Below are 16,182 nucleotides of genomic sequence, written 5' to 3' on the forward strand. Positions count from 1 at the left end.
TCAACTTCTACAAATCAATCCCCCTATCATTGTGGGATGTTCATTGTAGTATCCCATTGCTTGATCTACCATGAAACCGGAGACACGATTGTTGTCTTCACAGAAATATCAAAGGACCGGATGAAACTTGCTACTTAGCCAAATTGTATCCAGAGTTGTTGTAGTTGAAAACTACGCACAAAAATAAGTAAATGGTTTACTGGGTGCCCGGCACAGAGTTGCTTTCTTTGAAAAAACAGACAAAGAAATACGAAGTTTCGAATTCAAACTGCCCTACCACCCAGTGCAAGAGAAGCCAACTCTTCCTCATAGTGTTTTGATACGGTTGGGTGCATAGTCTGTCTATGCTGTTAGTTTGTAAAAGATCTGAGACTTCTCACCATCTGGGTGACGAGCATCAAATTTTTTTGCAGCATCAAAGAATTGTGTTGCGAATTCTACCCATTTCCAGCGCTTCTGCAGCCACAACAATCATCAATTATAGACTAAAACTATGGCAAAAGATGTCCCTGAACGTTTGGTAACAGCGGTTGTCAATTATTATTTCATCCACAGCTTCCACGCCTCACTCTAAGCTATGCATCAAAATCGTCCAAATTTGACTTCACCTCTAATGCTCTACAGCAGCTTCAAATCTTCACTAGATCACCCTACATCACCATTATGCTGCAAAACATCTCAAAACAGACCGGAAAATGCTCAAAATCTTTCATTTTTTATTCGAGCTGGGTGGAGCTCCTGGTGAGCTGCTGGTATACTGCATCATATGAAATCACAGAAACACTAACTACTACTACTGCCAAACGTTTTGAACCATCATTTATCATCATTCTAAACAAAATTAAGTGACCAGTGTGGCATCAGAAGTACCAGAAAGCACTTTGGTACCATTGAGAGAATCCCTTTAAATGATGCACGAAAATTTTGACGTTTTCACCCAGATGGTGAGAAGTCTCAGATCCTTTCCACACTAACAGCATAGACAGACTATGCATCCAACCTTATCACATCACTATGAGGAAGAGTTGGCTTTTCTTGTCTTGGCTGGTAGGGCAGTTTGAATTCGAAAATTTGTGTTTCATTTTCTGCTTTTTGAGAGAAAGCAACCCTGTGCCGGGAACCCAGTGAATCATTTGCTTATTACTGTGCGTACTTTTTAACTACATTAACTCTAGATAATATCTAGCTAACCAGCAAGTTCTATCCTGTTCTTTGTGTGGAGCCTGAAATTTTAAAAATAATTTTTGCATCTCACGAAATACTAAAATCGATAGTTCTTTGAAGACAACAACTGTGCCTCCGGTTTCATGGTGGATCTAGCAATGGGATACTACAATGAACATCCCACAATGGTAGGGGGATCGATTTTTGAAAGTTGATTTTTCGGATTGCGGACCCTATCTGTGACTAAGGATGTGAAGTATGGAGTTACCTTTTCAGTTGTAAATTTGACAACTTGTAAACTGCACGTATTTCACTTTCATCACTGGGTGCCAATACGCTCGGTGACAGCATTATTGAATATAGCATTATTGAATATAGCTTTATTGAATATAATGCTGTCCGCTGTCACTGGGAGTATAATTCGGCTGAGTATAATTATTTAGTTGCATGAATCAAGTAGTGTTTTATTTAGTTGTTTATTAATACTTTACAGGACTGTAATGCACCTATCAATGTAATTCCCGACTACCACTGATACGGGCTGAGGGTAGGGGATGGTGGGGGGGATTGATTGCTAAATTTCTCCGACATAGTGGGGATCTATCTTTACTAAAGAAATTCACTCAGACAGCAAAGGTGTGTGCTTTCAGTTTAATTAGGAAGGAGTGTCTCGGGTGCTAGCTACTACGTTCGTACTAGAATCCACTTGAACTAACTCATCACTAGACCAACGCCATACAACCGTACAAATCCCCTCCTAGCCCCGGTATTCCCGGGGGTTACAAGTTGAGACTTGGTCGTGGTTTGCATTGCCAGTACGTCCCTAGTAGGTAGAGAATTGTAATTTTCAGTGATGCAAATCCCCACCTTCCCCACCTCAGCCCATATTAGTGGTAGTTGGGGATTACATTGATAGGTGCATAACAGATCAATACACAAAATTAAACTAATAAAATAGCTTGTTGCAATATTCATATGAATCTCAGCAGGCCACAATTTGAGTGCTCTTGTCAGACTGGTACTTTTTATTTAGTCAAATTTCCCAACCCAACGATATATGGACTTGCCTGCAAAGATGAAATTCTGAGAACCCTAACCCTAACCCTAACCCTAACCCTAGGCGGTTGGTTGCTACAAGATAGCTACAACCTGTGTGGACATGGTTAGAAGCTAGATAGTTGAGCTGGCAAGACATCTTGTAGAAGTGTGTACTCCAGCTGATCTTATGAGCGTCATGTTTGTAATAGAAATTGTAATGAATTGCCACAGTTGTAATGTACAGTAGCACACTAACACATACACACACACACCAGCTATTAATATTTTACACTTTTAACTAGTAATACACAGCTTCTCAATGATGTAACTATGTGCAAACACTTTCAAATATAACTAGTACAAGGAGGCTATGCTATTATGTCATGAAATCCTGAAGTACTGGTTATAATTTAACTTTGTTGAATTGCATGCTTGGACTACATCTCCACTGTTCACCTTTATGAAAAATCTCACTCCCAAGAAAGATCCAAGGTTGGAGCCTCTGCTCTCACTCAGCTATCATGTTATTCTGCTGCACGATACTGCAAAAGATGTAGACTCTACATTTCTGGGGCATATTGATACTGTGTGTTAAATTTTATTTGGGCCTATGGAAGCATTTTTGGCATGTTTTTCCCAGTAATGAAGATACAAGCCTTCATATAGCTAAAGAAAGTAATAATGGCACAATAAAACATCTTTACAAACATTAACTTTAGAAATAAGACCTATTTTCATTCTGTAGTTACTTGTGTTGAAATTATAAGAATTCAGCTTCAGTAATTTTTGAGTCTGGCTGAGGGCTGAGGAGTATTTTGGGAAATCATCACTATTGTGGACCACAGTACCACACTCCCAATAACAGATGTTGTTTTGCAGTGTTGTATTACTACCACAACATAGTTGTTGAAACTCTACAACACATTTTGTAATTTGTGGAGGTTTTTACTCCCATACATTAAAAATATACACCTTAACCTTAACTGGTATACGGAAAATGGCTGTATGTGGTTACTAAGCACAGCTATGTATAATTTCAGTCTTGGAATATGGTGGTGGACCTGGACCATGCTGTCCAAGTGGACCAACTAGCTATGCAAATACAAATTGCTTAGCTTTTACAACAAAAATTAATGTGACCTTAGTCATCAATCATTTGCACATTTACAAGGTATTATATAGGGGGTAGTGCATCATAACATGAGAGTATGTCTAATCATTTTTGGGTACCTGAGAAAGCACCAGAAGCAGTTTGTCAAACATTTCCTGGAGAAGAATACCCACCCAGATCTGCAGAGGAGGTATGACACTCTTTAAGTGTCTTCAATAAGAATTTGTGTTAATTGTATAATTATTTTTGACTTTTAAACTACTGCTGCTTAGCCTAGGTTTACTGGATTGTGGAGACCTTGAATACAATTGCTTTCTTTACCTTTTCAAACATACTTTCTTTAAACAGGTTGGTAGGATCAGGAATCCTATAGACCTTCTTCAACACTTGTATTGTAAAGCTTTAATAAATAAAATTGACAGTGCTGATCTCTTCCATTGTTGCCATTTCATGCAGTAAGCTCTTTATCACTTGATAACGTCTCCAATTTCCTGGGGTTCAGCGAGGTCAACCAGTTTTTATTGAAACCCTTCTAAAGTAGCTTTATTACTCTGTACAAATCCTATGAGCTCACACGAGTGTGGTGTACATCTTCTGGTTCACTTATATGTCAATGAAAGTATGAAATTTTTATAAACAGTTCATATTTAATTAATACTTGGAAAGTACTGCTTCTACCTTTTGCTACCCTGTCAGTACTCAGCAGCAGGCTGCTACAATTTCAAAGTCGACGGCAATAAATCATCACAGTTTTTTTTCCAGTTTTAAGAGTCAACAATTTCTAAACACCTCAGAACATGAGACATATTGTGTGTAAATCAACAGCTGTAATTTCAAACAGCTATAGTGTATTTTTTTACATCTGTACAGCAAACTGAAAAACACACATGTGCATTGTGTGATGTCACTAAAGTCTAGCCTCACTATATTATGTTTTTTTGTTTTCTTTCCTTTTTAGTTGTCTCCTGGTATACACTCACAAACTTGATGTGGACATTCTGACAAATCACAAAAGAAATCCAAAACAGTACGTTTCTGAGCTCTGACTATGGATCATCCTTAGCGAGTTGATGAGCAACTGCATACTAGGTAGACCTACATATGAAGCAAATACAGTGGAGTAGAATCCTACACTGACACTGCACCATTTAGTAATATACTTAATTCTTTGTTCCACTACTTGAGAAACTTTGGCAGTGGTGAAATTGATTGTCACCAAAGATCTGCTGTAGTAATTTCAATGGTTGCATACTTCATACTATTTAATTAATAAAAGGTTAAACATGTTAATGTTTAATATCAGTACAAAATACATAAGTACTGTACACATGTGTAACTCAGTAGCTGCCAAGCACAGATAAGATGTGCTTTATTACAAAAGGCCACCTAAGAATAGATGTAGGGGTGCTCGAACACTTTCTTTTTACTGTGTAGTAACTACAATAGGAAGGTACTGCTATAGAAGCTACAGGTGCACTTGTATTTTATAAACACTAATATCTTTTAAAAATTAATGTGCTTGTGCCAATTATGTTGGCATGATTGTATATTAACAGGCTAGAAAAAGCATCAAGTATTATGCCAGCATATAATACAAGATTTTAAAGCAATGTGAATGTAAGAAATACGTGCAGCAAAATATGAACACACTATGCATAATGCTGCATTTGATATCAAATGCACAGTACTCTTATTTTTACAGTTTTTGGCTGATTTAATATACTCTAATAGAGCAGTCGGTTACTCTAATACAGCAGTCACAATTCTAATAAAACAGTCAGCTCTCAAGCACATTATTTAATTGCATGTGATAAGGCATTTAGAATGTAACAATATCCTCTCAACCAATCAGTTTGGTTTCCACCAAAAACATTCTGCTGATCTTCAACTACTATTAACTGTCCATGACTTAGCATCCAGTTTAAATGACAAAGCACAAACTGTTTGCATACTGCTGGATTTCAGCAAGGCATTCGACAAGGTTTCCCACAAACTCTTACTGTTAAAGTTAAGGTACTATGGAATTACCAGAGAGACAATTGGTCTTTTTTAGCCAACCGTAAATAGTATGTTTTTGGTCTTTTTTAGCCAACCGTAATTAGTATGTTTTTTGTGATGGTTCTATTTCAGAAGCTATCAACGTTACCAGTGGAGTACCTCAGTGCTCTGTATTGGGCCCCTTACTGTTCTTGTTTTTATAAATGACTTTCTCAGCTGTATTAAATCTACTTGTCACCTAATTTGCAGATGACTGTCTGTTGTAACATATTAATACATGTACAGATAGGTATCTTTGGAATAAGAAGGCCAATAGCTAGCTAGCATTCACAGTACATTAGTCATCTTGCATACCGTACGCAAGGAAATTTTGACATAGAAAAATTTAACAAAATTGACAAATCAATTAATTTCATCAAACTTAAGTTCGTCAAATGTCTTTAAAAATACAGGTTTTGTCTATAATTTTTTTGATTTCGACAACATTTTATTCATCAAATCTGCTGAAATGTGAATTCGTCAAATTTTTCTTGCATCAAAATTTCCTTGCGTATGGTACAGCAGTGTAGGTAAAGTACACGAAGTGATGCATACACATTTTTAAGTTGACATATAGAAGTGTAAAAACAAAATAAAATAATGGGATATGGTATCCACGAGACAGCAACTCATTTACAGCCATATACATATAGATCATTTTTTAGCTAGGTTTTGAATATATGTTAGGTGGTTATTCACTTGGGTCAGTCAAGCCCATGAAACAACTGATTTAAATTGCCATGTAATAACACTACATGTAAATGGGTAGTGTCAAGACCAGTATAAACCAAGATTTGAACTGTACTAGATCCCTTCTTCTCCCTACCGAATTGGTCTGGCCACACAAGGCAACCCAACATAAACCACGCATGCACAAATTAAAGTATGTAGCTGTCATTGTGCATAAATCCTGTATGCTATAGAGTCTCTAGACCCTCGTTCACGTGAGAGTCTGTCTCTGCCAGACTGAGTTCTGTCACTGGAACATTGAAAAGCGAAAAACGTGCAGTGTACATGCTGTCACTTTTACAGCTTTAGAGCCTAACCCCATACCTCTTATCCTCACAGATGAGTTCCTTCCTCTCAGTCCAACTCGTCGCCAACACAGCAACATTAACCTTAACAGATGCGCAGCATTAAAGGAGGTCCGAATGCCTAATGAGTCACGTAGTACCACAGATGATTCATCTACAGTCGCAAGCAGCTAATCAGCAATTATTAGTATTGTATGCGCCTATAATGAAAGGATCCGCAGAAAATTAAAACGCGAAAGCAGCTGAGTTGCTGAATATCGTCGATGTTTAGCGAATGTCATCAATGTTTAGCAAATGTCGTCGATGTTTAGTAAATGTCGTCGATATTTAGCTAAATGTCATCGATGTTTAGCAAATGTCGTCGATGTTTAGCAAATGTCGTCGATATTTAGCTAAATGTCGTCGATGTTTAGTAAATATCGACGATATTTGGTTTAGATCTCAATTTTAGGGTTTTTGAGACAAATGGCACCCCATATTAATCAGTGTGAATGGATGTGGCACTTTGTACACTAGCCCCGTTTTTTTTCACTCCTCCGTTCGTTACTGAACCTCCACTCCTCGTTTTGTTACTGAACCTCCACTCCTCGTTTCGTTACTGAACCCCCACTCCTCTTTTCGTTACTGAACCTCCACGAAGAGCTGAGTACATCAGTATTCTCACTGGCGACTCTTTAATATCCATTCGACGTTCTTCAAGCGGTGTAGACTCTACGTATCTTAGTTTCAGTACGATGGACTGCCATCAATAATTATTAAACCGCGTATCACGTGTATTCACTTGAGGTGTTACAGGGACTTTCCAAGAGATTTCCCCTAAATAGGCCACGTGATCATTGTCAGTCAAGTGGAACTTGTTCTTGGTTATGGCTCTACAATGTGGTACTCGTACTTTAATGTATTTTAGTGTTTAATAATATTATACTTCCCTCTCAAGACATGTTCTGCCATCAATAATAATATAAATTGTGCATCAAGTGTGTTCACTTTTCACTTGAAGTGTTACTGTGCAGGGTCTTTCCAAGGGATATCCGCTAAATAGGTCACGTGATAATTGTCAGTCAGGTGGAACTTATTTATTTCCATTAATGCATCGTGGAGCTTTTGTTGTGGCTTTCATCATTATGCACATACCATGGTGCAACAAAGTTTGTAACAAATTGCTGGAATGTGGTTCATGGTTTGCCGGTATGAGCTTGTGTTGTGGCTTTCAACTTTTGTAACAGATTGGTTGAATGTACATATGCATGTGGTTCGTGGTTGCCAATGATTGTGTATATGAGTTGGGGTTGTTCCACACAGCTTGCACAATATTCAGATGTCTGCATGACGACACAAGGTTGAGTGAGACCTGTAAAAGAACCTTAAATTAAACACATTCAACTAACTTGGAACATCAGTCGCAACACCAAATACACTTGCTTGGATATCCTCATGGCTTAACTATGGAGTGACATGTGTAATTAACCGGCACTAAACAGTATCTACAACACAATTTTCTTTTCTGCAATAACTTTTTAGCACCAAGTAAAGGTACTACTATCTCTCCTTCAAGAGCATTTCACAAGAGATGTGATATTAACTTGAGTACAACCAATATGTGGTGTATGTTTGTGAACATGTGAATATAGTGTTTGCACATTTTGTGTGCGTCTTGTGCTTGTATATGATTAAACGTGTGTTTGTATGTGGTGAAATAAAAATAATAGTATGATGTTTGTGATCTCTTTCATAACCCTTAGCAAAGCATCTAGCTACTCTATGAATGGCAAACCAAGTTGATAGGTCTTCCTCAGGGCACTATGGCAGTGGTCATAGCAGGTTTTATTCATTGACAAGTACAGAGTGATTGATATACTCCAATAGAACAGTCAAGCAATAAATACTCTAATAGAACAGTCAGGCAATAAAATACTCTAATAAAACAGTCATTGAACAATATAGCTGAATATTTACATCTCTGTCTGAAAACACTCCCAGATCCCAGATGCAATCTCAGAGTTGCTATTTCAAGATGGTGGCATTCCCCAAGATCACCTAGAAAAGCATGCTTTGCAAACAAGTGCTTTACACACATCTTCGGCAACCCTGACTGTAGCATTATTGCTTGGCATGACCAGTAATTTCCACTGGCCCTTGTCCTAATAAAAAATTATCAGCTACTATAGGAATGTATGTTATATGCTCACCACCTATCAGCAGATTTCTGTTTGGTTGCAACACTTCTACAAGGCAGAATTCATCATACACCCCCCATGGCTTGAACATTGGGTTTGTAAATTATATAACTGACAAAAATTAGTGATATCCCCCCAAAAACACCTTCGCTGTAAAAAAAGGCACGTCCAAGAAACTACAAGTATCTGTAACCCCATGTAAAATAGATAATCTGTAGAAAAACACTCCATGAAATTAGTGGGTAACTGAAAGAGCTGATATCTAGAGTGGCCAAGAATCAATAATGTCACTACAACTGACTATGATTACCAAAGAATACCTTGGCTGTAAAACAGGCAAATAAAAGTAACTGGCAACCAAAACAGCTGATATCTGAAGCGGCCAAGAATAAAAGTTAAGTTGATACAACTTACTACAATTATAAACTTGCAACATTGCATCCTAATCATTCAACTGTGTTCTATACATTCACCCTTGCTACATCCTAAATTAATTCTTTGTAACTCTAATTGGCTGGTAATTTGGCTGCCTTTTTTTTCTTTACTCTGACTATTGAAAAATACGGCCAAATTACCAGCCAATTAGAGTTACAAAGAATTAATTTAGGATGTAGCAAGGGTGAATGTATAGAACACAGTTGAATGATTAGGATTCAATGTTGCAAGTTTATAATTGTAATAAGTTGTATCAACTTAACTTTTATTCTTGGCCGCTTCAGATATCAGCTGTTTTGGTTGCCAGTTACTTTTATTTGCCTGTTTTACAGCCAAGGTATTCTTTGGTAATCATATTCAGTTGTAGTGACATTATTGATTCTTGGCCACTCTAGATTTCAGCTCTTTCAGTCATGGAGTGTTTTTCTACAGCTTATCTATTTTACATGGGGTTACAGATACTTGTAGTTACTTGGACGCACCTTTTTTTTACAGCGAAGGTGTTTTTGGGGGCAAATATATAATTACGGCTGAAAAATACTGTAATTACTTAAGATTTTGTTACTTACGTAGTAAAATCGGTACTCAAGTACTTGTTAAGATCATATGACCCAGCTCACACGATGCATTTGCCATCAAGGAGTGACACAATGAAAGCTATAGGGTTTGATTGGCATAATTTTTCTTATCAAGAACAATAACATCAGTTACCTACAATGAGGTATGTGGTCTGACCAATGAGATCATGAACTAGGGCAAAGTGTCCTGCCTGCACCCTCCCCCTTGGCAGTCTCACACTATTTGTAATACCTCAGAAACATTATAAGGTTGGGACTTTTGTAGATCTAGAGGTTTCACTGGTTTCTGGAAAACTGTTAGCTTTCTACAATCAAAAATGATTAAAACTAAAGTTCAAGTCTAAAACCAACAAACTACCTCTCTCTCCACACACTATATGCATGAACACCCACGCACACACGCACACACACACACACATATATATAGTCAAGCAAAGCCTTAGGCTACCCCTTGCCTGCCCAGTGTGCCAGCACTGTGACACCTCTGTGCTACTCAGGTGCTATGATTTAGTGTAGGCAATTCCTTCTGTGGTAGGATTAGTAACCCACAGGAAGCTGTACCATGTCTCACAGGTAAAGGTGTGGGCACCTGAAGACCTACCTGGACTTTTACCCACTATGTTACATGCTGGACAGTTGACATTTGCTTGCACTGTCCGCATGCACGCACGCACACACACGCACACACACACGCACACACACACACACACACACCTGTTTAGGCAATTAGGCAACAGTCCTTCCTTACCCACATACACCAGCCCTCCATCTTATCTTCACACCTATAGTATGTTCACGTTGACCCTCAAAAACATTTAATAACTCATGGATGCAATTACACACGATCTTGAAATTTGGCTCATTTGTAGTACTGCTTGACCCGCTAAAAATATTTCAAAATCTTGTTCAAATGTTAGACATAATATTTACGGTCAATCAAAATTTTCACAATACATTTCCTATGGGAAAGCCATATAAGTACAGTGCCCAATACAGCCCTTTCCCAAACTTGTAATGGAGCCAAACCGTACGTGTCTGTTGTTGACACCTTTGCTGTTACCAATAATCATCTGGTTGGCTGAATTTTTAACTCTGTTGAGAAAAAACCCACTTTTAATGTTTAGCCGTTTTTCAGGATTCAGCTCAACGTGAACATACTATAGTAGTGTCTCTTCTTGTCACTCTCTCCATTGATCAAAAGAAGACATATGATTCATTTTCAAGGAAAGCAATGCACAAACACACACACACATGCAAACACTGGATTCAATGTTTATAAATACACAATTAAAGGTAAGGAGTTAGTGGGAAGTGTGTGAAATTTTTATTCACATAGCTACAGCCATTGGTAAGCTACAATACTTAAAACCAGCATTTGTATTTTGGGGAATAAGACTGGTTTTCGCACATGAAGTCACAAATATATGCTCGGATAATACAGCATGTGTGATTTTTATGTAACTGATAGCAAACCACTTTTTCTCTGTCACGGCACTTATCAATTAGATTTATAAGAGCCAACTCCGAAAAACTCTACACTATGGCTGCAGCACATATGGACAGATTTTGCCCAGGAAACATTTGTGCAATCATTACGGTGTAGGTATAAACTAACTAAATATACAAAAAATAATTAAACAAAAGGTGCTACCAAAAGGTCTAGAAAATATTTTTTTTTAAAAATTAAACAAAAAGGTGCTACCAAAAAGTCCAGAGTGTAAAAAAATAATAATTAAACAAAAAAGGTGCTACCAAAAAGTTCTGAAACTGTAAATAAAAGGTAATTAAACAAAAAGGTGCTACCAAAAAGTCCAGAAAATATTTTAAAAAATGTCACTAATGGGTGCCATTTCACATTGGGAAGTTGGCCCAATCCTGATTGCCCACACGGACTTGGTCATATATGCAGGGGGCGGCCGGTGGGGCACCACATGGCCCACACGCGGACTTGGTCATCGGCTTTGCTAGTGACTTGGCCTAGCTAACCTACCAGAAGAAAGCTGTTAGGATAAGGGAGGAAACTGGCTGATCCTAGTCCGGGAATCGAACCCCTGATGCCAGCACCACCCGCAGGGTTTCCCAAGCGGTCTCCTTCAACCACTCTGGTCCATCAGCTAGGCACTGATGGAGTAGTATTTTATGCATTTAAATACATAAAATTGAAGTTAAAAAAAATTTTTTTTTTTTAACTTCAATTTTCCCACTGTGGATCTGTACCATGGACCTCCAGGTGAGCAGCCCAATGCAGTAACCATTGAACAATTAGGACCACAATTGTAATGCACACCAATTAGTATATTTCTATCCTACGTGCTCTGTACATGTGTGTTATATTAAAGACTCAGACATTAATTTTGCATCGTACTAAAGGGATAAATAAATAATTTTTGTTTAATGCTAAACAATAATAATTATTAGTGTGAAGTATCAACAAGTTAAGAAGAGTTATTAATATATATACCTTTGCGGAGTGAGTGTACTTATCGCAGGCGGATGATTGTACTATTACTTTATGCTCTGCATGGTACTACTCTATGTGAAGATAATTTATTTTAAACACTTCTTGATGCTGAACAAATTACAACTATTTGTATGGAATATTAACATTTCAAGGATAGTCACGAAGGACTAAAGTAGTGGATTGGAAATGAGCAATGGTGCCATGGAACAGTAGAACACTAGCTTACTGTATAATTCTTTCATTATAGCTATATACAACATTCTTATTTACAATTTCTGTAAAGAAATAATAACTAAACAAGTAGGTGTTGCCAAAAAGTCCAGAAAATGAAACAAAAAGGTGCTACCAAAAAGTCCAGAGAGTGTAAAAAATAATAATTAAATAAAAAGGTGCTACCAAAAAGTCCTGAAACTGTAAATAAAAGGTGATTAAACAAAAAGGTACTACCAAAAAGTCCAGAAAATGTAAAAAAAATGTCACTAATAGGTGCCATTTCACATTGGGAAGTTGGCCCAATCCTGATTGCCCCCCAACTACACACGAGGTTGGTCATAGATGCAGGGGACAGCCAGTGGAGCACCACATGGCCCACACGCGGACTTGGTCATCGGCTTTGCTAGTGACTTGGCCTAGCTAACCTACCAAAAGAAAGCTGTGAGGAAACTGGCTGCTCCTGGTCCGGGGATCGGGCCCCTGATGCCAGCACCACCCGCAGGGTTTCCCAAGCGGTCTCCTTCAACCACTCTGGTCCATCAGCTAGGCACTGATGGAGTAGTATTTTATGCATTTAATACATAAAATTGAAGTTTAAAAAAATTTTTTTTTTAAATGTTCCCCACTGTGGATCTGTACCATGGACCTCCAGGTGAGCAGCCCAATGCAGTAACCATTGAACAATTAGGACCACAATTGTAATGCACACCAATTAGTATATTTCTATCCTACGTGCTCTGTACATGTGTGTTATATTAAAGACTCAGACATTAATTTTGCATCGTACTAAAGGGATAAATAAATAATTTTTGTTTAATGCTAAACAATAATAATTATTAGTGTGAAGTATCAACAAGTTAAGAAGAGTTATTAATATATATACCTTTGCGGAGTGAGTGTACTTATCGCAGGCTGATGCTTGTACTATTACTGTATACTCTGCATGGTACTCCTCTATGTGAAGATAATTTATTTTAAACACTTCTCGGTGCTGAACAAATTATAACTATTTGTATGGACTATTAACATTTCAAGGATAGTCACGAAGGACTAAAGTAGTGGATTGGAAATGAGCAATGGTGCCATGGAACAGTAGAACACTAGCTTGATGTATGATTCTTTTATTACAGCTATATACAACATTCTTATTTACAATTTCTGTAAAGAAATAATAACTAAACAAGCAGGTGCTGCCAAAAAGTCCAGAAAATGAAACAAAAAGGTGCTAACAAAAAGTCCTGAAACTGTAAATAAAAGGTAATTAAACAAAAAGGTGCTACCAAAAAGTCCAGAAAATGTAAAAAAAAAGTCACTAATGGGTGCCATTTCACATTGGGAAGTTGGCCCAATCCTGATTGCCCCCCAACTACACACGGCTAGTAGGGGATTTGACAACACCTCAAGGATGACTCATGCATGTGACTAGTATTTAACTTGAACACCTGTAGCTATAGTAAAATTATAGCGAGTGCGATTTGATTTTTTTTTTCCCCGGGCTGGATGGACTGCCCTTGCCTACCACCCCCAGCACAAAGAAAGCACGTGCTGGACAACTGAATAAAAAGGACCAGATTGCTGAAAGTTTAAAAGTCCCTGTGCTCATCAATGCGGCCCATCTCAGGAGAGGCATCAGAGGAGCGATGCGAGATGGACGTCTGACTGTAACTAGTAAAGCCACGGCGAGATAGATGGTCAGCCAAACGACGGTAGAAAACTATTGCCTCCCTTCCCATACCTCCAGTGGTCGCAAACACAAGGGGAGTGAAGGAGGCCTGCTCAACCTCTCTGACACGGTCACCGTACTCACGTTTCTTCTGTGCCTCGTGACGTCGATACAAAGAGGGGACACTGGTGTTGCAGTAGCTTGGTGCATTAGGATGAAACACCCTTACGTCAAAAAAGGCACTTTGCCGCTGCCCCCAGAATCCCCTAGCATGTATGTCTGCCCTAGCCTCATGATGTCCTGACGGTTGGCAGTCTTAGGTGCAATGATCTCCCCAGTAAGCGGCTGTAAAGGTGGCTCAAGGGCCATACCATGACATGTCTTGGAAAGCCACTCTGCAGTGATGTTTCGCAAAGCATTGTGGTGAACAAATGTGAGGCCTCCATGTCTGCAAATCATAGCATGATCCGTAGAAAATGGGACCCCACAAACACAGTGACTGGGTATGTTCAGGAGCTTCCAGCCGTATCTAAGATGCAAGGCATCCCAAAATTCTTGCTTCATCAGATGGAATCCCTGCTCTGCTAAAGGCAATGCTGTCAGCCAGGCAGAAGCACCCGGTTCACTGTTCAGGTCTAAAACTCTTTGGGATTGTGACGAAAGATTAGATTTGATCGTAGAAGCCCTCCCCCTCAAAGTAGAGCAACGATCCTGATGAATCTGAGCCTTGATAGAACTAACGTCGGGTAGAGGGGCTAGTAGATTCTGAGCAACAATCAAAGATCTCAGAGAGTGTGTGATTTTGATAGATGCAGTAAACTGAGAATCAGCAATGTCTACAGGATTGACAATACCCAAGCCACCTAGGCGGCAGGGTAGAGAGAGCACATCACGCTCTAAGGCAGAACAAGCACCATGGCCAGTGAGGGCAGGGATCAGCTTCAAACGGATGGCATCCTCTAGAGGCTGAAAAAGGGGCCCGACATTGGCAATGGTCCTCATGATGTATACCCACCGGCCTATCATCCCATGAGTGAAAGCACAAAAAGCCGCATGAGGACGATTTGTAGCAATCTCAGCCAAAGCAAGCACTTCACTGGACCAAGAACAAACCTTCTTGGCCACAAACCCCTCTGCAAATTCTCGATTGTTCATAAAAGCAACTGCTGAAAATCGGTTAGTGACTGGGGACAACTGTCAATTGCCCCAGGGGTGGGGACAAGAAGCAATGTCAAATCCCCACTTGGGGTCTGGGTACGCCCGGGTGGGGCATGTAATTGACAAGTGCATAAAGACTGAGACATTAATTTTGTATTCTACTAAAGGGATAAATAAATAACTTTTTATTAATGCTAAGTAATTATAATTACTTTTACAAGTTAGGAAGACTTATTAATGGAAGAATCACGCTTATATAGCTTATGCACCTATCAATGTATTGCCCCACTGCCCCCCCCCCCCCCTCAGGCATATATGGGGCTATAGTGGGGATTTGACACAGCCCAATGTCAAATGCCCCATAGTAGGGCAAACCTATCGTGTTAAATCCCCACCGTTGGCCCCAGTTGCAATGCGGGATTTACTCGGGATTTGACATAGCGAAGGTAGTTACAACAAAAAAATATTTGGGTGCTTACTGAACGATCGTCAAATGCCCCATAGTGGGGCAGCAGTTTCGTGTCAATCCCCCCTGTAAAGCCCCACTTATGCCCGAGGGGGGGAGGGGGGGTGGTGGGGCAATACATTGATAGGTGCATTAGTTACAGTTTCCATGTGTTATTGAATAGATCGAGTTAAGGACCAATTGACTGCTGGAAATTTAGGTGTCACCATTAGCGAGGTAACAATATCCAGTACAATAATTGTTGCTAGGGTAACAATGGTGGTATAGGTGTTGGTTTGGTGTGGCGGCCTGAGAAGAGAAGGAGAAATTACATCATCAAAACTTCCTGAAGCACGTGCCAGCTAGAGTACTAAGAATTTACAAAATGTTAGCTGTGTTACTCTGTAATTTTTAACAAATCCCGTTATGCGACGCGAAGCAGGCGCTTGTAACCAAGGTTACCTGGTCACTTGATATTCGCGCATTTTTTGAATGGTTTGCGCTTGTCAACGTGATGAGTGGTGATTGTTGTGTAGACGCTGTAAGCTTGACAGAACAGCTGAAAGGTGTGTTACCACCTATTGAACTGGGTATAGATGAACTGGCACAAGAAAGTGATGCTCAGGTAAGCTTTTGCTTAGGATAATCCTTCTTACCACTAAGTTACC

At 39.1% G+C, this 16,182-nt stretch overlaps 1 long non-coding RNA gene across 1 annotated transcript; it reads right to left on the reverse strand.

Annotated features, from left to right (window-relative positions):
- Nucleotides 1-4,139: 4,139 nt before the first annotated feature.
- On the reverse strand, nt 4,140-6,571 carry LOC136267118 (uncharacterized). Its single transcript, XR_010706535.1, has 2 exons — nt 6,404-6,571; nt 4,140-4,408 (listed from the first exon to the last, which is right to left on the reverse strand). It is a non-coding gene; the product is annotated as an uncharacterized lncRNA (long non-coding RNA).
- Between the last annotated feature and the right edge of the window lie 9,611 nt (nt 6,572-16,182).

Source organism: Dysidea avara, chromosome 9, assembly GCF_963678975.1.
Source record: "Dysidea avara chromosome 9, odDysAvar1.4, whole genome shotgun sequence".
NCBI classification, from domain to species: domain Eukaryota; kingdom Metazoa; phylum Porifera; class Demospongiae; order Dictyoceratida; family Dysideidae; genus Dysidea; species Dysidea avara.